The sequence below is a fragment of the Pseudophryne corroboree genome, chromosome 5 (assembly GCF_028390025.1).
Source record: "Pseudophryne corroboree isolate aPseCor3 chromosome 5, aPseCor3.hap2, whole genome shotgun sequence".
Taxonomy (NCBI): domain Eukaryota; kingdom Metazoa; phylum Chordata; class Amphibia; order Anura; family Myobatrachidae; genus Pseudophryne; species Pseudophryne corroboree.
In genome coordinates this window covers 29,533,641-29,561,443 of record NC_086448.1, presented here as the reverse complement: position 1 = coordinate 29,561,443, position 27,803 = coordinate 29,533,641, and the positions used below count along the sequence as shown (strand labels likewise).

Genomic DNA, 27,803 nt, shown 5'->3' with positions numbered 1-27,803 from the left:
GCATGTTTGTATTTGTGGAGTAACTCCCGGCCAGCGCAGCTCCTGCGGCTGACCGGGAGTTGATCGTCGCTGCCACTGCCCGCAGCGGCTGCGTCCCCCCCCCCAACGGTCCGGCCATACCTGCTCCTCCTCCTTCTCACCTGCCTGCACCGAGGGATTCGGAGATGTCAGCACGAGGAGCCTGACTGCCAGCGGCGAGATGGTAATAAGTATCTCTCTCTCTCTCTCTCTCTCTCTCTCTCTCTCTTGCTCTCTCTCTCTCTCTCTCTCTCTCTCTCTCTCTCTCTCTCTCTCTCTCTCTCTCTCTCGAGGGGACACCGTCTGCCATAAAGTGTAAAAAGGGGGCTAGCTGCCGTAATGTGTAAAAAGGGGGACTGCCTGCCGCAATGTGTAAAAAGGGGGACTGGCTGCTGTAATGTGTAAAAAGGGGGACTGGCTGACGCAATGTGTAAAAAGGGGGACTGGCTGACGCAATGTGTAAAAAGGGGGACTGGCTGACGCAATGTGTAAAAATGGGGACTGGCTGCCGTAATGTGTAAAATGGGGGACTGCCTGCCGCAATGTGTAAAAAGGGGGACTGCCTGCCGCAATGTGTAAAAAGGGGGACTGGCTGCCAAAATGTGTAAAAAGGGGGACTGGCTGCCGTAATGTGTAAAAAGGGGGACTGCCTGCCGCAATGTGTAAAAAGGGGGACTGGCTGCCATAATGTGTAAAAACGGGGACACCGTCTACCGTAATGTGTAAAAACGGGGACGCTGTCTGCTGTAATGTGTAAAAAGGGGACGCTGTCTGCCGTAATGTTAAAAAAGGGGACGCTCTCTGCTGTAATGTGTAAAAAAAGGGACGCTGTCTGCCGTAATGTGTAAAAAAGGGGACGCTGTCTGCCGTAATGTGTAAAAAGGGGGACTGTCTGCTGTAATGTGTAAAAAGGGGGACTGTCTGCTGTAATGTATAAAAGGGGCTCTACCTGGTGTAGTGGCGCTACTGTGCAGCGTAATTTGAATAATGGAGACTACTGTGCACCGTAGTATGAATTGCTATTATTTTGTGGCCACGCCCCTTCCCCATGAAGCCACGCCCCTATATATTTTACATAGGGGGGCGCGCCAATGTCATTTCTTGCACACAGCGCTGAAATGCCCAGTTACGGCACTGCCCCTAACCAATGCTTCAGACATAAAACCATTGCCGCACTTTAGCTAGAACTGGAGAGATCTGGGAAAACTTAATTATGATATGATTTCATGTTTGGATTAAAGTTGCAAATTGTATTCAACACAGCCCACATCTTATTCAGGACACACGTTTAAGGGGCACACTTACTAAGCAGTGATAAGAGCGGAGAAGTGAGCCAGTGGAGAAATTTCCCCATCAACCAATCAGCAGCTCTGTATCATTTTATAGTATGCAAATTATAGATGTTACTTCAGTGCTGATTGGTTGCCATGGGCAACTTCTCCACTGGCTCACTTCTCTGCTCTTATCACTGCTTAGTAAATGTCCCCCTTAGTCTCCTGATTTCCCTGAACCAGACAGCTTCATCATAGACATTATCACAGGGGCATTTCTAGAGAGGAGACTGGGCCCCCTCCTCTCCAGCCGGCAGCACTGTGTAGACTCTGGGCACTAGGGTCCCTAGGGGACACTAGCGCTGTCCCAGAGTCTACAGCGCATGCGCAGATCTCTGGGAAAATGGTGCGGTGGCCATTTTTCGAGTGGTTTACCTACTACGCATGCACGAAACACCAGAAAATTGTGCCGCACCATTTTCCCAGTGCACTGCCGGACTCCGGAGGGTAAGTATTTGTATTAATGGGTGCAGGGTGTGTGGTGTGGGCCCCCCTGGACCCTCGGGGGCCCGTGTGCACCGCACACACTGCACCCATTATAAATACGCCAGTGCATTATCGATCTAAGGCTGTCTAGTACAGGGGAAATCACCGGTGGGCACCACTGCCTGGGGGCCCACCTCCTGCTCTAGGGATCGGGTTCCAGACTGTGCACTTGAATTATACATTATACATGTTACCTTATACTGGACTATGGTGTATTCTCTACAGTGCATTGCTGTTATTAATCTGGTACATTACCATGCATGCAGCAGCTGAATTTACTGTATATATTTATGAAGGGGCCCAGACGTTGCACTCTCTAATGGTTAATCAAACCAATGAGGTGGCAGGCCACACCCCCTCTGCAGACCGGCCACACCCCTAACATGAGCCCCTACCACCGCATTTCCCCGGCGGGCCCTACATGCCCCAGTCCGACACTGGTGGCAGTGACTATTTTACTGCTGGAACACTGGAATATTGTCATATGGCTGGGCAGAGGGATCACCGTATCTGGTGATACCTGGTACGCACCCTATATACCCCTCCCTCCTCCCCCTGTGCACTGGAGACATACATGCCCTCATGGGGAAACTCCTATTTGCAGTATACTTAATGAACGAAAACATTCCAAATATAGTCCTCTGCGTATAAATGTGGATGAAATGCAACAAATAATAAACTATTACACTGTAAAATATGTTGTATATAAGGTATAGTGTATAAGTACACACTGAATCCTCCTATACACAACGTACTAACCGCATATCATATATATTCCAATGTGAACAGACTTGTGCTTTATGCTTTATTCATTTTATTATTTTGGCCATTTTGTTTTTATTTGTTGACCCTCCAGGCTTAGTCGTGACTAACGAGGCAAGTTTAGTAAATAAAAGAAAAACAATTTCTGCTTACGAATTGTAATTATATTACAAGATAGAAAACACTAATTATATCCACAAAATATTAAATCAACTGTAAATATATTGTAATCTCCAAAGTGTGCGATTCTCTGCAGAATGTATCAGTGGGAATGTACCATGAAGCAGTTAGAACGGTGCAATGTTCTGCAGAGCTCTAGAGGTAAGATTTCACTAATGAGTAGTAGACCTATTCGCAGAGACACTGTAAGAGGAGCTGCAACGTTCTGCATGGTAACGGTCTATAGACTCCTACGGCTAAATGCAATGCGAGGATCAGAAAGTGTGAGTCTGGACGGATTCTTAAAGCGGCAATCATTTACATGGTATAACCAAGTTGGTTATGCTGTGAAAATGATTGCCGCTTTAAAAATCTGTCCAGACTTGAACAAAATCACGGCCTTTATTTACTCAGCATTATTGAATTAAAATTCATAAAGTGTCACAGCAAGGTGCATCTGTCACCTATATAAAGTGCCGTGTGAAACACCCCCCCCCCCCCACCCCCCAATTTATTTAATCACACAAAATGGCTGCCTGTGTAGGTGAGGGGGGCACTTTTAGGTATAGTCAAGTGCCTTTCTGTTTCAATATTCATTTGGGTCCAGCCTATCAAATCACCTGGAACAAGTGCCCCTGCCGAGGGAAGAAGTATGTGGGAGACAGGTGACGGCGCGGTGGTGTCGCTGGTTCCTAGTGAATTGATAGGCTGCGTTCTCATAAGTCCGGATCAGCACGTAAAAAAGATGGCGGCCGTGTCCACTGCAGACCGCACATGTGTTTTGCATTGCTAGCGGTTCTGTTTACACTGCAAACGCAGCGCCCAGGAGACAGGTCACGGCGAACAGCAGGAACCCGCCTCCACTCATGCTACTCGCACCGTTGCCGAAATCCAGGTTGTTTGGAGTGGGAATGCTGGCGTTGTTACACAGGTCGGAGGTGCAGCAGGTCTCTGTGGCTGACACCACGGTGAAGTTCTGGGAGGCTGAGACGCAGGCCGCGGAGCAGAACTTGTTGATAAACGTGACAACAAAACCGTTCACTGCGGAGAAAAGTATAAGGTGAGATCTCAAGTACAGTACAGATAAACAATTCCTGTAACATGGAGCCTTCTGCCTATTCACAGTCACTGAGCCCAGAAATCTGTGGTACCTCTGAATTTGCAGGAGGTTTATCAACCTTTGGAAAGAGATAAGGTACCAACCAATCAGCTCCTGCTATTTTTTCAAACACATCCTGCGACATGGTAGTTAGGAGCTGATTGGTTGGTACTTTATCTCTCTTTGGACATAGTTTTCAGAAAAAAAATCTATTTAAGTAGCGAGTTAGGTAATTTAAACATCTGTTCATCTAAATCATTGCAGTACCTCCTTTTCAAAATCTTTCTGTGGGGAAAATAAGTAAGGCTGTCATACACTGCCAAAGACTCTCATGGAGTGATTCAATTGATTCCCCTGCGGCTACCACTAGGGGGCGCAAAACAGATCAATTCAATTGTTGCTCCTTTTGGCCGCAGGAGAGCCATTTATTATCACTGCCTCCAGAGGTTGCAAACTGACATTAATAACGTTTACAAGTACTCAGAAATGCGATTAAAATTGCAAAGGACAGCTCTCCTGATAAGAGCTGTTCTTTGTGACAGAAGGACTTTCTGTGTGGGGGATTCTGGAATTGGATTCCTCTCAGGGGGAAATGCGGAAAGAAGCCCATAGGCTTCTATAGGGTAATGCCACACAAAGATGGCGTTACCTACCATATCCAAGCTTCGGAATGTAGCTCACTTCTCCACTCTTCTCAATGCTTCATACATGTACCTCATAGACCTCTCCCAACCATGGGGGTCATTCCGAGTTGATCGCTCGCTAGCAGTTTTTAGCAGCCGTGCAAACGCTATGCCGCCGGCCACTGGGGAGTGTATTTTAGCTTAGCAGAAGTGCGAACGCATGTGCAGCCGAGCTCTGCAAAAACAGTTTGTGCAGTTTCAGAGTAGCTCTGAACCTACTCAGCGCTTGCGATCACTTCAGCCTATTCGTGCCCGGATTTGACATCATACACCCGCCCAGCAACGCCTGCGTTTTTTCAGACACGCCTGCGTTTTTGCAAACACTCCCTGAAAACGGTCAGGTGACACCCAGAAACGCCCCCTTCCTGTCAATCTTCTTGCGGCCGTCAGTGCGACTGAAAACTTCGCTGCAACCTGTGCACAACCACAAAGAGCTTTGTACCCGTACCTCGCTCGTGCACATTGCAGCCCATATGCATGCACAGAAATGCCGCTTTTTCACCTGATCGCTGCGCTGCAAAAATCGTCAGCGAGCGATCAACTCGGAATGACCCCCCCATATACAGGAATGGAAAACATGAATTTTCCATAGCGCAGAGTAATATTATTTGGTATGAAATCCCGGCAGTCAACATCCCATTGGTTAGAAACTCAACAAAGAGATTCCCCTCTTTCAAACGAGTGTACCTGCATATTTCTAGGTTGAGGGGTTAGGGAGGTAAAGGTTCTCAAAATAACTCAAAAACAGCAATTTTTTCTTATTTTTGTATGCTTCTGAATCTGTACAGGCAGCTGCAGGGGGTTCCCAGTGTGGAGAGGCAGAATTATTTTTTTTATATATTTTTTTTGTTATCCCCCTCTCTGTGAAGGATGAGTAGTATTTGTCCACCACATTCATGTATAAGCAAAGAACGATCCCCACTCCCTAGTTAAGGGCATAATAGAAAACTAAAACTTCTGTTTGGACATACAGTATTTTGTCATACAGTATTTTGTCTACTTGTACAGTCCTTGTACGTGTTAAAGTATAGAACATCGATAATAAATTGGAAAATTCACATTTTCGCTGCATACTTGTAGAGCCTGTACAAAGTGATTCACTATACTCACCAACTGCTACCCCACACACCGGCGTTGATCCAGAGCAGTTAGACACTTGCTTACATGACTCATCACTCAAGGCCATAGTACAGGTGTAACACTGGTAGGAATAGCCTGTAATGCCAAGAACACAATTATTAATAGGCAGTATTGCCCCCACTTATATAATGTGTATACAGATAGGGCACACTAGAGGTCTGATCCAGAGGGGTACATACTGGCAGACACTGCAATGCTAGATTGCAGCGATGTGTGATGGTGGTCAGTCCGTAAGGCAGGTAAGTGTAACCAGGGAATGTTTTATTAACTGGTAGTAGCAGATAGCAGGATAACACAGGGTTAACAGTAATATGCAGCAGGTACAAGATACGGAGGTATCCATTTGCAGCCTGGAGTGTTCAAGGGTATGCTGGGTGTTGAGGTGCGCCTGTCCTCACTCACTGTATACGCAGATAAGGCAGTGGTAGCAGTGGGATTTATTTAGGTAACACAGCACTGGGGGCACAGTGGATCTATAGAGTCTCTGTATACTGCCTCCGTTACATGGGGCACTCAGGGGCACGTCCGTTTCACTGAACAGAGATGGAAGAAAGAAGTGGTGTAAGGGGTACTCCCAGCTGTAAGTCACAAAGAAATCCAGAATCATATAGATATATAGCTCCTCCAAGGGTGCGGCACTCAAGGTACAATAAATTCACACGAGCATCAGACCATCCCTGTCAATGTTTCAGTTTATGTAAACTGTTCTCAACAAAAGTGTTTACATGAACTGAAACATTGACAGGGATGGTCTGATGCTCACGTGAATTTATTGTACCTTGAGTGCCGCTCTCTTGGAGGAGCTGTATTTTACATATCTGTGATGGCACCAGGTTAGGATACATGAACAACTGGAGTGCCGGACCTAGGAGTATGTTTGCATGTATGTATGTGTATGTATGTATGTGTATATATATATATATACAGTATATAGGCACACACACACTGTATGTAGAACACTCACCTTATCCCAGAAAGGCAAAGTACAGATCCAGCACTCTCATTCAGAGACTTTATTCAAGTGAAGAACACGTACATGTCATGGGGTGGTAGCAAATACCTGACGCACGTTTCACCTGACCTCTGTCAGTTTTCCTGAGGGCCTTGGCAGACACATCACTGTATGTATCACACATTTCTGTATGTATCGTCTGTCCTTTGCGCAGTGTGGTGCTTATTCTGAGGCTTGGGCCCAAATGTATTAAGCCTTTAAAGGTAATATAATGGAGACAGATAAAGAGTAATAAAGGGTTTATTCATATAGCAGAGAAAAGTCCTATTTTGCAGAAAACAGGGCTTTTCTCTGCCTCATACTATTCACAGAGCGAGTTACCGTGGAGATGTCCCTGACTTCTCCAGCAGCAACCCCGCTCCGTGGCTGAATCGTATCACCATGCTTTTGAGTGCGATTAATGAAGGAAAGCTCTGCTTTCCGCTTCTCCATGGAGTTCAGGTTCGCCATCTCAGGCGCAATCTGAACTGTGGTGTGGTAACTGCAGGGAAGCTCAATGCTCTCTGTCCGTCACCTGTGCTGGCTCCGCCCCCCTGACCTCCCAGCTGCCTATGAAGCCTCCCAGGAGGTCAGCCAGCGGCACATGCGCAGAGGGACCCGCCGCCTGGCTCACCGCAGAGGGGACCACCTGGGGAAGACCCAGGATACCAGATCGCAACGCTGGAGAGGTGACCGATGCGATGCAGAGTGATAAGTAACAATTCATTTTTTGTATTTTACATGAATAGACCCCAAAGTAGCTGATTGGCTGGTACTTTATCACTATTTATCCGTCTCCCCCCTATCACTTTTGAAGGATTAATACATTTGGGCCTCAGTGAGTAATATGACGATGGTACAATATGGGGCACAGCGATGGGAAATGTGGGGGCTTAGTAATGGGCCGGCACATGGGGCCTAGTACCGTCACCGCAATCCTGTAACTGGCTATGGAACAAGGGTCTGACACCATGATAACTTAGGACTGTTGCCTGTACGGAGTACTGCAGGATGTTAAATAGCTGCTTTGCGGGAGCTGCATGTGATCACTGATATAACCCGTGCCAGTGACTCCTGTACAGCACCAACACTGCGACCCCGGTCAGTTCCAACAAACCTACCGCGGCTGTTGCAAAGGGGGCGTGCTAGTCTGGTTTGCGGATGGATCTTCCTACATGCTGCATAGAGGAGTGTACACAGCTACAGGCCAGATTTGTAGGCATCTCCTTACATTGCCCCCTGCGTCTGATTGAGCGTAAATGGGTGACGTGCTGACGGCACATAAGCAAAATTGTTGGCTGTGCTGAATTCAGACGCTGCTGTCAGCGTGCTCTAATAATGATGGCGGCTCTACAGGTAGGTGTAAGAGAGGAAGGGGGTCCGTGTGCAGGCCCCGTGCGGACCCTCTCCGGCGGTATAGTAAACCCTGGCTTTGTGCCGGAGACTGCTGCGCATGTGCAGGTCTCCGGGAACATGGCACCCGCTCCTTATTGCCGGGTACATCTCTCCTGCGCATATCACCGGGAAAATGGCTGCAGCTGCCATATTTCTGGTGATTTCTGCAGCTCCGCAGCCAGTGCCGGTCCTACGGAGCATTCAAGTATATTTATATGGGTGCAGGGTGTGTTGTGTGTGGCCCGCCTGGACCCAGCGGACCCAGACTATGAACCCATTCTGGATACAGTACCAGTGACATAACTGCAGAGAAATGTGCATGTGGCTGTATATACGCGTGCAGCTCTGTGCACACAATGCCAGTGTAATTGCACAGTTTCACCACTGCATCATCCCCTTGGAGTGTGATAAATGCCATATCCTAACAAAACAGCAGCGTAAATTGCACCAGTAGAAAGATCCCTTTATCCTTAGGAATAAAAACCACAGCTCCCACATATTTCCCAACATTACATTTCAAAGCAGCATCATATGGGACACAGGGGTTGGTTCAGAGTCTTTGGACGCAGCTGCTGTGCGGACATATGCTAATGAGGCAGGAGGCTTCTTGTGTAAGTAGATGCCTCCTGCCAGCTTCTCTGACCCACTGCTACATCTGAAGACTAATAATCCGTATATAGGGGGTTATTCAGAGTTGTTACCAATCCAAAAAAGTTAGCAATTGGGCAAGACCATGCAGCAGTGCAGGTGGGGCAGAAGTAACATGTGCAAAGAGAGTTATATTGGGGTGGGGTGTGTTCAAACTGAAATCTAAATTGTGGTGTAAAAATAAATCAGCCAGTACTTACCCTGCACAGAAACAATATAACCCACACAAATCTAACTCTCTCTGCACATGTTACATCTGCCCCCCCCCCCTGCAGTGCACATGGTTTTGCCCAATTACTAACTTTTTTGGTTTGCCATCAACTCTGAATAACCCTCGTAGTCATTATTACTATATATATATATATATATATATATATATATATATATAAATCCACAACAGAGGAGCACTCACCAGTCTTCAAAGCAGTTTTTCTTTATTTTCAACAAATCATGAAAGAGGGGGGTATCGACGTTTCGGTCCCTGGTGGGACCTTTGTCAAGTCCCACCAGGGACCGAAACGTTGATACCCCCCTCTTTCATGATTTGTTGAAAATAAAGAAAAACTGCTTTGAAGACTGGTGAGTGCTCCTCTGTTGTGGATTTACATTGGAATTGATGGGTCAGAATTATCTATCATTATATGGAAGTCACCCCAGCATATACTTAAAAGGCCAGAGTGTGGACTGTTTGCTTATCAAGCAATAGAGGGATTATACTAAAATTGCACGGGCACCCAGGTTACTGTTGTCAGTTACATTAGGAGTGCCGGATGAATTATAGATACATATATATATATATATATATTGCAACTAGATACACTGTAGCATTCTGCATTGAGTAACCTCGTCGACAAGATCATTGCTTATATTATATATACTGTAGCTGTATACTGAGCTATACATTTTCTAGACATGATTTATTTATTTTTTTGTGGGGGGGAATCTTTCTATTAATGGTTTTCACATAACCATGTACAGAGAAGAGTCATATAAACAACAATACGCAAGCATGAAGATGCATGTAAATGGTAATAACAGATCGGTCAGGAACAGCAAACTAAATTAAACTATATGTTAAGGAAGAGTTCGAAACCAAGGGAAAAACTCTGCTTTCCCTATACTGGGATAATTACAATTTTTTTAAAATTATCTTTAACTCTGTCCGTGAGAGCGGGATGCCAAACATTTTATAAATCACTATGTTATAAAGACCTATAGAGACCACTTGCCACATTAAGGGCATACCGTAATTATTAAACAAATTTTGCGGGATATCTCATGAAATGTAAGTACCCCCAGGAGGGGAGTTTAGGGTTATGGCTAAGGAACGGGGGGGGAGAGTTAGGGTAAAGCACTAGGGATGGGGGGGACGGGGGGTTTCGGGCTAGATACCTGTACTGTGGGGGGTGCCCTGGCCACTACCTCCCAAATGTTAGCCATAGCCGCCACCCCCCAAGGGTTAGGGTAATACTTACCCCATCCGATGTCGGGATTTTCAGTGCCGGTAAGCCGCTATCTGTCAAGTGATCACTGGCATCCCAACTGCTGGGATTTCTAATGTATTTCTGTAGGAGGCCCACAATAGCCTCTTAGGTTTCTATTATTGCTGCTATATTGTGAAATTTACCAAGCTCAGGTAAGTATTCCAGAGTCTGGGTCCCGGGTTAGATATCGCAGATTTTACCAGGCTCTGTCTTGGTAAATGTTGTGCGCCTAACCTCTGCACCGTTCATTCAGGTTTTCCTTGCGTCACCTTGAGCTTGGTATATATCATATCAGAAATAAATAGGCCAGTGCGGTCAGCTAATTCCCGTCTGCACCAAGGTCTTACCTAGATCGGCCATACAGAGCAACAGCACAGCGCTGACTAGGAGGTTCCGCATCCTGAGACGTTCTGTGACCAGTCCTTGGAGAAGTTCCTGGAGGTCTGAGGGGTAGACGTTATAACTGAGGCTTTTTACACCAGACACACATTTTTCTCAACAAGACTGACCAGTTTTTTCGGTTTCCAGTTGTTTTTAGGTTTGTTTCTCATGTGATGACAAAACTGAGGAGTGTTTGACATAACCTGCAATCTGCTGACCTTTCCATGTTGTCACGATTGTATTATCTGACTCTCTACTACTGCGCCCTTCACAAATACTTTGCATTCACTGTAATGTGTGTTTTAGGTAAAAAAGAGACATTTGAACAGACCTGTAGTTATGGTACAATATATTTGTACTGTTCAGTACATTTGTTCACTGCAGTTCGGAGGCTGAAAACACACAACAGATGAGAAGTGGGACTGTTTACAAACCCCTAACAGCACGAAGCTCGGTCCTCTAGAACATGAACGTGAAAAACATTGCATGCACCTGGTGAGCACTGGCTCCAAGCTTGGTAGCACAGGGCCTTCTTGGTACCAGGGCTGTAACTAGGTGTGTGCGGATTGTGCTCCGCACATAGCACTGCAGGGGACGCTGTTGACAGCACTTGTCAATTATTAATTATCTACTTACTTTCACTAGTAGCTTCCCTTTATGAAGCCCAGCATCTCCTGACCGCCCCTATCTCCTACCCCCACCCTTTTTGTCACTAATACCTATACAGCATTCGTGGACTTGACTTAAGAGCTCTTTGTTGATCAGTCGCACTGCCTGTATTACATTTCGGGATGCTGATTTTCCCTGGATTCGAACCCGTTGCATATGACATTGCAGTCGGACAATTTATTCATTGAGATATCTGCCCTTGTATAGAAAGCTAGAGAATTCCAATCAGAAGAGTTTTAACTATTTGAAGCTTACCTTGCACTTTGTGAAGGGGTGATAAGCACTGCGGCTGGGCAGATCTATGCAGTGTGTGGCTGCAGGGGATTGGATGTGGGGCTGCACACTGCATGGATCTGTACGATTATGGGGCTGTTATTTTTTACTGGGTACAGGTAGCTTCATATAGTTATACATCTCATAGTTTTTATTCGGGATCAATGGCTCGGTGGGTGGGGTGTTGGGCTGGGATGCAGCAGGTTGTGGGTTTGAGTCCTGGGTGTGGCAGCATATTGAAATGTGTTATTTAATGAGGGAATTTTGGCTGAAAAATTTGGTATAGCGTCTTCTTTTGTCAAACAAAAAGATAGATAACTTTAATTGTTCATTTATATTTGTCACAATGATGCCTATAAATGTCCTACACCCATCGGAAGCACAGAATTGAAGTGGAGAGGTGTTAATTAAATGGTTGAATTGGGACTGACATGTTTATTTGTCAAATTACTCTTTTTCATACAGTATGTACATATGATAAATACAATATATAATATGTATAGTATATGCTACCCTAGTATATACTACAAACTTCACTGTACAATAAACATTGAGTTTGACTACAGGGGCTCTAGCGGGTGCACATACCAGATTATGTAGATTCATTTTCTGTTGATGCCAAACTTCTTTGATGGCTGTAATTGGAAACTGGAAGTGTTCTGAAAAAACCGCCTGTGACCGAATGGGCCTCCCTGCCTGCCCTAAGCCATTACAGAACGTGACATTAGCGGATTCACTCTTACCGTCAGTAACCACCTGTTACTGACTCCACCCACTGCAGTGGGCAAGTATTTTGATGCTATCTCCAGGCTCCTACCACCGGCACCTGGAACCACTTTCTGCCTTATATTTGTAGACATGCTGCCATACCTCCTGACTGGCATCGGTTGACCCCCACTGGTCACGGACCATTGACCAGGCCCTGCACGGTAACTGGCAAAGGGTGGAGCTTGGAGACGCTGGACTCATCCCAGAAAAGTGGAGAACAGAACATCATGTGTCGCATTCCTGTTGGTCGCAAGTGGAAAGGCAGTCGTCTTGAAGGCAAGATTTTTATTGCTCAGATAGTCTTAAAAAAAATTATTCTCCTCTTGCAAGAGTGGTACAGCATACAGATGTTACAGTAGTTCAACATTTTAAGATTAAAAGGTTCTGAGGCACGCAGGCCTCCTTTTTATCTCAATCCAACACACAATACCATAGGGGGTAGTTCTGCCCTGTGGTCTCTTTAACCAATCAGGCTATCTTCCAAAGGGTAAATAAATACATATTACATTTCAAAGGCATTAAATAACTGGGTAAAGCTATTACCTGATTCTTTTTCATATATGAACACTAAACCAGTTTCCTTTCCCAAGCACAATCTGGTTAACATACAGTATGCCTGTCTCTTTCACAAATTAGACCTTAAACAGTCTCTTTTTCTGTTTGTCTATGTGACTTTTACACAGAGACACAAGAATTCTCCCCTGGATTGTATATCAAAGAAATTGCTTGTCCAGGGAACCCCTTGCTTGTTCCAGGTCATTAACATATCAATTCCTATCTGAGACTATCCCAAAGGCAATTTGTTCCCAAATGTCAAAGCCTTTTAATACAATATACATTCCTCATAAATGCATTATCTCTGCATTTAAACATGCATTCCCTCTAGGTAATGCTGTAGTTCTCAGGGGGGCCTCTAGGTAATGCTGTAGTTCTCAGGGGGGCCTCTAGGTAATGCTGCAGTTCTCAGGGGGGCCTCTATGTAATGCTGCAGTTCTCAGGGGGGCCTCTAGGTAATGCTGCAGTTCTCAGCTTTATCAGCACTGACTACAGAATTTCCTGCCACCTGACCAATGGACTCTCCTTTATTCACTGGTATAACTCTCAGGCCTGGTTCCCCACTCCTGTACTTGATCTTCATAATTCATGTTATCCTTAACAGAACTTGCCTGGATTACACACAGTGACACCTATAACTTGTTGGCCCATATATCACATTAACACCCCATAGACCCCGCCTATAGGACTGGTCCATGTGCCCTAGCAATCTTGGGGCCCGCTACCTGCTTGAGGAATACCATGCCTGCCACCCGGCATTCCATCAGATCACGCCTGTAAATCAGCCAAAGAGTACATGAGAAGTGGTTCATGAAAAAAAACTTCTGTAGCCATTATTTTTTTTTTTTTTTAATTTGTGATGCTTGGAGGCCTACCTGAAGAATGATAGAGAGGCTGCCCTAACGTAATCTACTCTGGGCATTCACCTGGTTAAAATTAGTTTCAACAGTCTAATTTTTTTGTTAAAATAGGCGTTATGCATGGCCTAAGGCAGAGGTTCCCAAACGCGGTACTCAAGGCACCCAACAGTCCAGGTTTTAAATGTATCCATGCTTGGCCACAGGTGACTTAATTAGCACCTCAGTCAATTTGATTTAACCATCTGTGCTGAGCCCGGGATATACCTAAATCATGGACTGTTGGGGTGCCTTGAGGACTGCGTTTGGGAACCTCTGGGCTAAGGTTATCCAGAGACAAACTTTCTTCTTTGGTGGCAAGAGGATTTGGGGCCTAATGCCATTACACACACACACACACACACACACACACACACACACACACACACACATACATACATACATACATACATACATACATACATACATAGCCCACCTACTAACTGAACCAGGTCAATGCTTACTACTACCCTGTATTACATTGGTGTTGGAAGTGGGACTATATTATTGGGATCCTCAAAGTCACTTAGAGTATCTTCTGGTAATGAGGAGAATTGGTAGATGCTTAGTTCCTCTACAACAATGGCTGCTAAATAGAAACAATAACAAAGAAGGTGAGTGTTTCTCTTATCGGCGCTGGTATACCGTACACTTTCCTTGTAGGGGAAGATAATGTCTCTTTAAGCCAGGAAGTCTGAAATTCCTATTTCACACCAAGGGGTATATTTACTAAGATTCGTATTTGTGTCGATTTGGGGGACATCTTTTGTCCCCCGTATTTTTGGCACCAGGACCAGGCGCAGAGCCCGGTGCTGGTTGTTAAAATATGGGGGATCCCGAGTCATTTCCCCCCCATATTTTTACAACCAGGACCGGCTCAAAGAGCCCGAGGCTGGTTATGCTTAGGAGGGGGGACCCCACGCAATTTTTTGCTGTTTTTTAACTCTTTAAACTCTTTTTTTAAGGTACACAATGAAGCCCTGCACGGATCACACTGAACCGGCCGGGATTCATTGTGTTAATTTCGGCAGTGTTTTACTAATCACTCCCGTAAAACACTGGCCGAAATTACGAATGACATCGACATCGGAAAAAACGAAAATGCAGAATACGACAGCATAGTAAATGAGGCGTGAAAATTTTAAAAAGTTGCAAATTCACACATTCAATGTCATTCGTGTTTAATCTAGGGAGATTAAACACGAATGACATTGAATGTGTGAATTTGCAACTTTTTAAAATTTTCACGCCTCATTTACTATGCTGTCGTATTCTGCATTTTCGTTTTTTCCGATGTCGATGTCATTCGTAATTTCGGCCAGTGTTTTACGGGAGTGATTAGTAAAACACTGCCGAAATTAACACAATGAATCCCGGCCGGTTCAGTGTGATCCGTGCAGGGCTTCATTGTGTACCTTAAAAAAAGAGTTTAAAGAGTTAAAAAACAGCAAAAAATTAAATTGCGTGGGGTCCCCCCTCCTAAGCATAACCAGCCTCGGGCTCTTTGAGCCGGTCCTGGTTGTAAAAATATGGGGGGGAAATGACTCGGGATCCCCCATATTTTAACAACCAGCACCGGGCTCTGCGCCTGGTCCTGGTGCCAAAAATACGGGGGACAAAAGATGTAGGGGTCCCCCATATTTTTAACACCAGCACCGGGCTCCACTAGCCAGAGAGATAATGCCACAGCCGGGGGACACTTTTATATAGGTCCCTGCGGCCCTGGCATTAAATCACTAACTAGTCATCCCTGGCCGGGGTACCCTGGAGGAGTAGGGACCCCTTAAATCAAGGGGTCCCCCCCTCCAGCCACCCAAGGGCCAGGGGTGAAGCCCGAGGCTGTCCCCTCCATCCAAGGGCGGCCGATAGGGGGCTGATAGCCAAGTGTAAAAAAAAGAATATTGTTTTTTGTAGCAGTACTACAAGTCCCAGCAAGCCTCCCCCGCAAGCTGGTACTTGGAGAACCACAAGTACCAGCATGCGGTTGAAAAACGGGCCCGCTGATACCTGTAGCACTACTACAAAAAAATACCCAACAAAAAAAGAGAACACACACACCGTGACATTAAAACTTTATTACATACATGCACACCTACATACACACATACTTACCTATGTTCACACGAGGCTCGGTCCACTTCTCCACGTAGAATCCACGGGGTACCTATAAATAAAATTATACTCACAAAATCCAGGGTAGCTCCGTCCTCTTTGTAATCCACGTACTTGGCAAAAAAAAAAAACCGATCCACGCACTGAAAGGGGTCCCATGTTTACACATGGGACCCCTTTCCCCAACTGCCGGGACCGGCCGTGACTCCTGTCAAAGAGGGTCCCTTCAGCCAATCAGGGAGCGCCACGTTATGGCACTCTCCTGATTGGCTGTGTGCTCCTGAGCTGTCAGTCAGGCAGCGCATGGCAGAGATACAATGTAGCGCATAGGCGCTACATTGTATCCAATGGTGGGAACTTTGCGGTCAGCGGTTGACCGCGAGTAACCTCTACCGCTGACCGCAAAGGTCCCACCATTGGATACAATGTAGCGCCTATGCGCTACATTGTATCTCTGCCGTGCGCTGCCTGACTGACAGCTCAGGAGCGCACAGCCAATCAGGAGAGTGCCATGACGTGGCGCTCCCTGATTGGATGAAGGGACCCTCTTTGACAGGAGTCACGGGGGTCCCGGCAGTCGGGGAAAGGGGTCCCATGTGTAAACATGGGACCACTTTCAGTGCGTGGATCGGGTTTTTCGGTTTGTTTTTTTGCCAAGTACGTGGATTACAAAGAGGACGAAGCTACCCTGGATTTTGTGAGTATAATTTTATTTACAGGTACCCCATGGATTCTACGTGGAGAAGTGGACCGAGCCTCGTGTGAACATAGGTAAGTATGTGTGTATGTAGGTGTGCATGTATGTAATAAAGTTTTACTGTCACGGTGTGTGTGTTCTGTTTTTTGTTGGGTATTTTTTTTGTAGTAGTACTACAGGTACCAGCGGGCCCGTTTTTCCACCGCATGCTGGTACTTGTGGTTCTCCAAGTACCAGCTTGCGGGGGAGGCTTGCTGGGACTTGTAGTACTGCTACAAAAAACAATATTCTTTTTTTTACACATGGCTATCAGCCCCCCATCCACCGCCCTTGGATGGGGGTGACAGCCTCTGGCTTCACCCCTGGCCCTTCGGTGGCTGGAGGGGGGGACCCCTTGATTTAAGGGGTCCCCACTCCTCCAGGGTACCCCGGCCAGTAGTGACTAGTTAGTGATTTACTGCCAGGGCCGCAGGGACCTATATAAAAGTGTCCCCCGGCTGTGGCATTATCTCTCTGACTAGTGGAGCCCGGTGCTGGTGTTAAAAATACGGGGGACCCCTACGTCTTTTGTCCCCCGTATTTTTGGCACCAGGACCAGGCGCAGAGCCCGGTGCTGGTTGTTAAAATATGGGGGATCCCCAGTCATTTCCCCCCCCATATTTTTACAACCAGGACCGGCTCAAAGAGCCCGAGGCTGGTTATGCTTAGGAGGGGGGACCCCACGCAATTTTTTTCCAGTTTTTTAACCCTTTCACACCCCTTCCCACTGATAAACATGCACGGATCTCACGGATCCGTGCATGCCTATCAGAACACGGTAAACAAAAGCAGGTCTATTTTAAAACTGGTTTTTTTTACGAATTGTATTTTTTCACGGCAGTGTTTGGCTATTGCCGGCAGTGTTTGTGAATTAGAATTTTTAGTAAATTACCGAGTTGTATACCTAAACAGCCGCTATTTGACCGATGGTGTATTCATTCATATTTTTTTTCTTTGACTTCCAAAAAAATACGAATGCCCTCATCACTGCCGAGATTTTTGTTTAGTAAATTCCCGAGATGACACTTTGAAGAAAAAACACCAATTCGGTCAAAATCGGGAGCTTAGTAAATATACCCCCAAATGTGTAGTCAAGACTGAAAGAGAACTCTTTCAATGACGTCGTATATCAATCCATAACATGTGGGAAAGAGTGGAAAAAGCATGCCTAGCATAATACGTTTTTTGTTACACATAACAGAACAAAAACACAACATAAAAAAAGTTTCCAATAAAAACAACACTCAAAATCACAGGATCAGGCTATAGGTGAGTGCAAGAGAGCAAATGACCAGAAATATTAGAATTTGGTTTTAATCAGTTCTAAATGAGCATAAGGAATATGATATATCACCGTGTGGTCTCCCGGGTCAGAACGCCAGCACTCCGCACTCTCTGGAAATACCTTTCAAACGCCTGATTCCCACCAACGCATTTCAACTCCTGCTGGAGTCTTTTTCAAATCTAAATTGCAGTGTAGAAATACAGCAGCCAGTATTTACCCTGCACAGAAACAATATAACCACCCAAATCTAACTCTCCCTGCACATGTTACATCTGCCCCACGGGCAGTTCAGCATGGTTTTGCTCATTAGTGTGCATTTTTGGTTTGCTTAACAAACCTGAATAACCCCCCTAGAGTGATTTTTGCAATTTTATTGGTGTCTAATATCAACTGTCTTTTGTTGTGCATAATTAATACGGTTTATAGATTGGTTGTGTCTAGCATAAACCTGGCGCAAAAGCTACTTTTGTCATTGGGAACACTTCCCGAGCTCAGCATATGGGCAGAAAAATGCTATTTTTGTCTGCAACTCTTTTGATCATAAATTATGCTCATTCTGCGTCCAGCTAATCACTTCCGGACAAACCAACTCCCTTTAATAACTAGAACCCCCAGGGGGCGCTGTGTCCGAGTTGTGTAGTGAGTATTAGAATCTATCTGTTAAATCCTTTTATACCCCTAATGTCCAATCCCTTCACATTACATAATGATGTGTAGCTGCTGTATATGATCTGTAAAACAACTACAAGCGCTACCCCCGATAAATATAGTGCTGCTAAGTCACTATGACAATGTCGATGAAGCCAGAAGCATAACCAATGAGATGACTCCTTTCTCAGCCTAACGGAATGATGTCAGCATGTCACCCTAAACAAACCTTCAAACTACCACCCATTCATACATCCACCACCACCATGCATCCCCCCATTCTCTCCCATTCACAACCACCATGCATCCATCACCCACTTAGGGGGCTTCAACTGGCGCCCCAATCGGGACTACTCAATAACGTCTAACCTCCCCCTCTCCAACTCCATCATTCTTCTTACCTTGAGTAGAATTAAAGCCACCACCTCTTTGCAGGGAAGGACTTTGCCTCTCAGAGATACTTGACATCGTGCATTCTATATGTGATACATAACCGCTAAACTAACTAAAAAAATAGTATTCAACTCAAAACCCTCATACCGTTTGAATGCCCCATAGGCCCATTCAAAGTAACTCAGCCCCGAAAAGCAAGGGATACCCAAAGCTTTTGAAACTGTCTTATAAACTTCTATGTTAAAGAGACACCATAGAAAGAAATGGTCCATGGTCTCTTCTTCTCCCAGACACTCCTCACACGGACACATACTATCATTGGAACCTCTAAACCTCAGGATCCCATTAAAATAGATCTTCCCTTGGAAGGAGAGCCAGGCGATGTCCCTGAACTTCAATGGGATTCTTTGTGAATCGATCAGAGAGATACCCTCTGAACACATGTCCCCTGGGCAATCCATCAAGGCCAACGGAACATGGAAATGGGTTTGCAAGATCCTCTTTCATAACTCCCTCCCCCTTTCTCTTAACTCCCCCACCCCCAAGCCCCACGTCCCCATTACTTTCAGGCACTGATTCATGTAGATCAGGAGGTAGCCCCTCCTTGCCCAGAAACTTCTCACATGACCTTCATCTATCCATGCTCCAAAGAAAGGGGACACCCATTCACCAAACCAGCTACCCACCGAAGGGGTGTCTCTAAAAGGAGACCACCAAAATTCATCTTTAAAAAGGATGTTATAGGACTTCCGGTGGGCGGACCTACGGCTGGCCGCATTTTAAGCTGAGCTCTCCGTCCCCCTGCTGATTTATCATCTATTTGTGGGACATACACTGCGCCCTGGACTCTAAAAATACCCCGGGGCCTGGCGGAGATAGAGGTGGGGAAGAAGGCACCATCACCCCGGCTCCCCACCGCTTAATTTCCCCGGATTTCGAATGCCAGCTGTGGCGTCTGCTGCCCGCGGCCGCCATTTTACGAGTGGCCAGGCGCCCTGCTCCCTTCCTTCCCCGCCCTACGAGCGGTATGGATGATAACGGGCGGCTCCCTGCACCTCCGTGCTCCAGCCCGCGGTAGCGGGTGTTGCTAGGCGACGGGCGGGAGCTCTGCCCGCCGAGAATAGACGCCGCCTGGAGACGAGCGAGGGCGCTGTGTGTGCCCCCCCCGCTGCGCCTGCAGCCTCTGCTAACACTCGATTTCCTGACTGGGCCCATGCTGTTTAAAGATATTGGCAGCTCGCTCCCTAACACCAATGGCCGTATCCTACCTAAATATCTCTGCTCTGCTGCCTGAGACTGACCCTGATATCAATCACAGCTCACAATTCTGCATGACTGCAACTCTCCTATTCTGCTCCCCCCAATTAAGGAGGGAATAAATACACTCTATATATATCTAATCCCACAGACACTGGCTCAGGGTAGACGCCTCCCTGCCACCTGTGTCGGCACTTTCACCAGCGGGGAGAGGTGAGGGACCGCTGACTCTCGCCTATCTTCCGGGGGCGGCTGTGCACTGACACCGCCTGAACATATTCCATAGTGCGCCACTAACATCTGCTGTGGCTGTGTGCTCATACCTCAACTGATTCACTACTCCCTGCAGGGCAGGATACCTGATAGCACCTACTTCTTTACTGTAACGTGGCACCTTTCCTTTTTATTACTATGGATAAATATGTGGCGAAGTCCCAACGAGGCGGTCGCGGAACTGCACCAGCAAAGACCAAGGACACCAGGGCATCGGCCGCCGCACAAGCTAACTCTCCACCCTCCTCTCCTAACGTTAATGTTTTAGATGGCGTGATGGATCCTTCCAGATACACAGTGGACGCGGTGGCCAGAGCGCAGGAAATCTCTGATATACTCTCACCACTGTTGGACAAGAAACTCGCTGGATTAAAAGACGCCATAGATTCCACCATGACACAGCTAAAGGAACATGGCTCCCGGCTAGATGAAGCCGAACAACGGGTCTCGAACCTGGAAGACGATCTAACTGCAGCCCGTTCTGCCGTCGATTCTCACGCGTCCGCTATTTCTGTGATGTAAGAAAAGCTTGAGGACTTAGAAAATCGTAAAATCTCCGCTTGATCGGCCTACCGTAATCTGTTAAGCCTAGAGAGCTGTTATCCCTGGTCTCCACCTGGCTGCCGACGGAACTGGGCTGTCTGGTGGATGGTGACTCCATAATGATTGAGAGAGCACATCGTATTGGCCCTGACTTTCAAACAGACCGCCGCAGACCCCGACCAGTTATATTCAAATTCCTTAACTATATGGATAAGGTCAAGGTGATGGAAGCGTACCTCAAAGCGCGGGGTCTCGACTATCACGGCGATAAGCTACTCCTGTTCCAAGACTTTTCGTACAATGTGGCCATGAGAAAAAGGGAATTCTCCCCCGCCTGTAAGATCCTGTTTGAAGAGGGTGTCCGTTTCGCCCTGCTTTATCCGGCAAAACTTCGTGCTCAACATAATGGGAAAACGTACCTGTTTGACACGTCTTTGCAGAATCGGGCGAGCCCGCAAGGGGCTGCGTTCCGCTCACCACCCCTGTCGGGATCGTGTGGTCGGGATTCCGGCGTCGGTATTTCGACCGCCGGGATTCCGACCGGCGGCATTTAGTACTGATCCCGCAGAATCACCTTTGCAGAATCACTGCGATGTCCTTCCTCGCCTGCCTCCAGAGACAAGGACTAATATTATAATTCCTCATAGACTTGAGGTGTAATTCATCCCTCTTATTGTTACCATGATTGGTAATGTATGGTTAACTACAAGTTATTCTATTGTTTTATATATATAATTGCATTGCATATTTTTGAAACTATTTGTTCCTTCCTGGGTAGTTCAACCCTTTTCCTTACTCCCCTTTTCTCTTCCCCCTCTTCACTTCTATCAGCTTGGAGCTATGTTTAAGGTTTACGGTGGGTCATATCGACCACCGTTTTGGGTTCAAAAAAGTTCTCTGAAAAAGGGACATATTGCAACAAATCGGTTATGACAGCTTTTATTACTGACTGTATGGTACAGGATTGTTTTTCTTATTCATAGTTGGGTCTCCCCACTCGCTGGGATGGGGGGAGCCACACGATTTCTTTCTTTCTTCTCTCATGTGTCCCTTAGGATGGGTTTCGGTTAGGTTTTAGTTTGATATGGCTGTATCCTCGATAACTAAGACAAACCTAAACCTAAAGTTCCTCTCTTGGAACGTAGAAGGCTTAAATACCCCGATTAAGCGTAGGAAAATATTACAACACCTTAAACGCTTACGACCAGACGTAGCAATGTTACAGGAGACCCACTGGAGGTCGGGGGATCCTAATGTCCTAAGGGATAGTTGGATACACAACTACAAATCGGCCTCATTTACTTCTAAGGGTGTGGTAGTTATATTTCGCAAAGCTCTCAGGTATTCCATATTAGATTCTTATGCTGACGAAGAAGGCCGGTTTCTGTTCATTAAACTACAGTTAGAAGGGGAGCTCTACACTTTAGTGACCCTATACGCGCCCAATTCAGAACATAATGCTTTCTTCTCAGATGTTTATGTCCGACTTCAGGAGTGGGCAGAGGGCGGGCTGATAATTGGGGGTTACTTTAACTCCACACTTCATCCGACCCTAGATAGATCAGACGCATCTAGTAGACGGAGTTATTCTGTGCCAGCTTCCTTGCAATTACTAACGACCTCGCTCAGTTTGGTAGACCCCTGGCGACACCAACACCCTATCGGATGGGAATATACGTTCTATTCACATCCACACGCCACTTCCACTCGGATAGACTATTGGCTGCTCTCTTATACGCTGCTCCCTAGGGTAGTGGACTCTAAGGTGGAAAATATAGCCATCTCTGATCACGCACCCACGTGGTTTACACTGAAGCTACAGTCTCCCAAAATAACCTCCTTTAATTGGAGATTCCCTTCTTACCTATTTACATCCCCCGAATTTAAATCTTACTTGGAGACTAACTTCATACACTACACTAAGGACAATGCACAACATACAGATGATATAAACCTCTTCTGGTCTGCCTCTAAGCCGGTGATGAGGGGTTACGTCATTGCCTATGTCGCGAATAAACGTAAGAATCTTAATCAACGATACCGTGATTTGGGCCTGGCGCTCACTGACTCTTATGCAGAGTTACTGTCCTCCCCGACTGACGATAACCGTAGAATTTACACTGAAACAAAACATCTTTTCGATACTCTTTGTACAGAAAGGGCCCAATACGCCTTGGATTTTCAAAAACACAGATACTTTAAATTGGGTAATAGAGTAGGCAAACTCCTGGCGAATGTGGTTCGTAGCCAACGCCCCGCCTCCCATATCTTGTCCCTTCATACCGGTCCCCACCTGTCCTCTGATCCGGCAGTCATTGCTGACTCCTTTTTAAATTATTATAAGGAACTGTACGCGGCCCCACCGGACGACCCCATTGGAGGCATGACCTTTCTTCACTCGGCTGGCTCACCTACATTGACTGAGGATGACTGGAGTTCCCTTATGGAACCAATCACTGATCTGGAACTCTTGACGGTAATAAAGCAACTAGCTAATGGTAAATCCCCGGGCCCAGACGGATTAAGTGCAGAATACTATAAATTGTTACTACCCCATGTCACGCCCCACCTCCTGTCACTATTTAATTCTATTATATCTGGGAATGTTGCCCCTACTGACTTTAATCAGGCTCGTGTGATAGTGTTGCCAAAACTGGGGAAAGACACAGCCCTAGTTCACTCGTATCGCCCAATATCCCTCCTGAACCAGGATTTTAAACTCCTAACTGCTCTTATGGCAAATGGGCAGTACTAGTTGTAGTCTAAGATATTACATCCATCTCAAACAGGCTTCGTGAAGGGGAGATCGTCAGTACATAACATTAGGCAATTAATAGCAGCACTGATCACATCGGCCCAGTTGCTGGGGGGAACGTCTCTGCTGGTGAGCTGTGATGCTGATAAAGCATTTGACCGAGTATCATGGTCGCACCTGCTGAGAGTACTTAATTGGCAAAGATTTGTAGCCGACTTTGTTAGATTCTTTCGCACTATGGGGGCGATTCCGAGTTGTTCGCTCGCTAGCTGCTTTTAGCAGCATTGCACACGCTAAGCCGCTGCCCTCTGGGAGTGAATCTTAGCTTAGCAGAATAGCGAACGAAAGATTAGCAGAATTGCGAATAGAAATTTCTTAGCAGTTTCTGAGTAGCTCGAGACTTACTCACAAATAGCGATCATTTCAGTCAGTTTCGTTCCTGGATTGACGTCACACATACGCCCAGCGTTCGCCCAGCCACTCCCCTGTTTCTCCAGATAATCCCTGCGTTTTTCCGCACACTCCCAGAAAACGGGCAGTTTCCGCCCAGAAACACCCACTTCCTGTCAATCACACTACGATCACTTCAACGATGAAAAATCTTTGTTCGGGCGTGAGTAAATCTACTAAGTTTTGTGTTAAAATACTAACCGCATGCGCACTGCGAACCATGCGCATGCGCATTTTTGCCTTAATCGCTCCGTTGCGAAAATCGGCAACGAGTGAACAACTCGGAATGACCCCTATATATGCTTCCCCGGCTGCATTCCTCACAGTGAAGGGAAGGAATACCGACACTTTCACATTACATAGAGGCACAAGGCAGGGGTGCCCACTATCCCCGCTTCTTTTTGACCTTGCCTTAGACCCGCTCATCAGACACTGTTACCTAAATACCACCTGGAGGGGGGTCAAAGTCGGTAAACATGACCTTAAGGTCACGGCTTATGCTGACGATCTATTACTGTATTTCTCAAACCCCCAGGTGGCATTTCCCAGCTTCTTATCCCTACTAACGACCTTTGAATCAATATCTGGATTCAAAGTCAATAAAACAAAAACCAAAGCTTTAGCCCTGCATCCTCGTGCAACCCACCATTGGGGCGATCAGTTTCCCTTTTGTTGGGCGAGCCAGACGATTACGTACTTAGGGCTTCAAATACCCATTAACCCGGCCGATTTATATAGCTGTAACTTTCCGCGAGCCATCGCGCGCACTTTAGCTGACTTCCAGGCGTGGAAACACCTACCTCTCTCCTATCTGGGAAGATGTCAATTGATCAAAATGATCACCTTCCCGAGACTATTATATCCTATACAAATGTTACCTAAACTGTTGACTGACGCAGACTTGAAGATTCTTAACAGGGCCTTCACTAAATTTATCTGGGCGGATAAAAAACCCAGAATTTCACTATTTAAGCTGTGCCAATCCCAATCATGTTAATCTGCCTTGCATTAGAAGCTACATGCTAGCCGCAAATTATCGTTATGCTGTTGATTGGATACATGAGACGGAGGTCTTTGCCAACACCGGCTTGGAGCAGGCTTTCTGTCCAGAGACCCCGCTGGTCAGTTTACTACACTCACGCCCGTCCTCCTTTCCCCCTCAGATAACAAACAACATCTTACTAACATCTACTTGCATGGCATGGAGACAAGCACGCACTAGGATGGGCATCTCTAGCCATAACACAACTTTCCTCCCCTTATCGCACAATCCAAATTTCTGTGGGACAACAGTGCAAACCACGTTGGCAGCCTTGTCAGCCCAGGGTATTAGACAGTCATATCAGCTGATTTGTCGAGACACCTATCAGATGCGCACATACACGAACCTCTGTGAGGAATTACCACAACTAACTATTCCACTATACATATATTTTCAAATCCGTAGCTATCTCAATAAGTCACTGACCACAATGACAGCGGAGGATAAGTCTAATAGTATGGACATTATTTTACAATCAATGCCTAGGGTGCACCACTCTACAGCATTCCTCTACACATTCCTTAAGAAAACCATAGACTGGGAGAACACCCAATCGGGAATGATTAAATGGTCGTTAGACTTCCCGACTATCACTACCTCCGCCATGCTCGCGGCATTTAACAGAATCAACAAAATTCTCATATCAGCGTCATACGCTGAGATGAATTACCAAATCTTACACCGCTCCTACATTACACCGAAATTAAGATTCCAAATGGGCACGGCCTCTGATTCTAAGTGCTTTAAATGTGGGGCACCCGGGGCAGATATCTATCATTGCTTGTGGAGTTGTCCTGAGGTTAGTAAGTTCTGGGGTTTAATACAAGCCTATACTAAAGATAAGCTACACATTGATATAGTGGCTTCTCCTGATTGGGCTATCTGGGACATGCAAAGCACGTCTTCCACCCCTAAACCACCACCTGGCCAGCGCATGCTATTAACTAAAATAGCGGCTGCAGGCTAAAAAAAACATTCTGTCACGATGGATAGCTACTGATTCACTGTCCCTAGCTTTATTCCTACCAAGGTTATCATATCTATTTCACATGGAGTGGCTTGAAATGTTGATCAGCAAGGAAAGTAAAATAAAAAAGTTCTTTGATATGTGGCTCCCTTATGTACAGACGCAGGCGGAAGTCATTAGGAACCCTCTTCGACAAGCCATATCACACACTACTTGGTACACTCTTGAAACGCTTGCCACGGGTCAACCTCCTTTTTAGGAATTTTTGAGAATTGTCAGGAAACATTTATCATCCTTACCTAACCAGTACTGTGCATTTCTGTATCATACCAACTTATTTCTGTGTTGTCATGACTTTATGCTACATATTGCTATATATATGTTTTATGCAAATGTCCAATAAAGTATTATAAAAAAAAAAAAAAAAGGATGTTATAAAAAACACCATGGGGTTCACCATATCCAATACTCCTTCTGCCCTTGGTTTGTAGTCTATGCCTCTCTTTATTACTGTATATATTATTTTTCCCCACAACAGCAGAAAGAACAAAGAACATATCGTGGACCACCTAGATTGGGGCAAAAAAAACACATAGCTGACGTATAAGAATATTGGGATCCGGTAAGCTTTGCATAAGTCAATCTTTTCCTTCAGAGAAAACTTCCATCTTCTCCAGCTCTCTCTACCTTCCTGGCCGCAGACTCCAGTTTCTTATCCCAGTTTGCAGTGGTGTTATCTCCATGGTCAAATCGGACGCCTAAAACCTTTATATGCTGACTGGCCTTGGGGAGGCTGTCCGGGAGGCAAAATTCTTTCCCTCCCTCCCTCCCTCCCCCATCTAGAAAGCTTCACACTTGATTTACTATGGAGCCCGAAGCTCACGAATATTCTCTGATTAGTTTGTCCATGACACGAGCTTCTGCCACGGATGACAGAACCACAGTGATGTCATCAACAGTCTGCTTTCCACCGCCGAGTCCTTCTCCTGCCTGGTGGAACCTCTTCTCCTGTTTGGCCGAATCTTCTGGGGCTCCTACAGGCCCCTTCTCCATTACTCTCATTTTATAGGAGACAAGAAGTTTATGTTAGTGTTTTTAATAATATTAAATGTAAAGTGTAACAGAATATGCTGCCACTATATAAGTAAATATTAATAAACAAAACAGGTCTGCATTTACCGGTCCTGATGTGAAGACATAACGTTATCTGTAGGCTGAGGGTATAATATAAGTTCCATCTCTATATACATAGAGTAGCAGCAGCCACATGTTGATTGCAGAGCCACATGGGATTAACGAGGTGTGACCAATACATACTGCAGGTAATGGAATCTCTTTCAAGCTTTGTGACTATATCTCATGTTATAATAGTCCGGGAACAGAACTAACATAACAATTTACTTTACAGAGAACACGCCCAGGAGCCCGTCACAAGACTGCAATCCCGTCACTCTTTCCTTATGGTCTATTGCCAAGTCATGCTCGTGGTGCACTCTGGGAGATCAGCTGTATAGAAGAGTTATGCAATGTACACAGGGACATACTCTATATACAGCCTCATTCACTAAACCTTCCCGGACAAATAAAGGTGTAATCATATGGAG

The 27,803-nt window shown here is 45.9% G+C and overlaps 1 long non-coding RNA gene across 1 annotated transcript; it reads left to right on the top strand.

Moving 5' to 3' along the window:
* Nucleotides 1–27,803, top strand: LOC134928754 (uncharacterized). Its single transcript, XR_010177986.1, has 5 exons — nt 1–202; nt 12,376–12,563; nt 26,738–26,821; nt 27,452–27,521; nt 27,608–27,803. It is a non-coding gene; the product is annotated as an uncharacterized LOC134928754 (long non-coding RNA).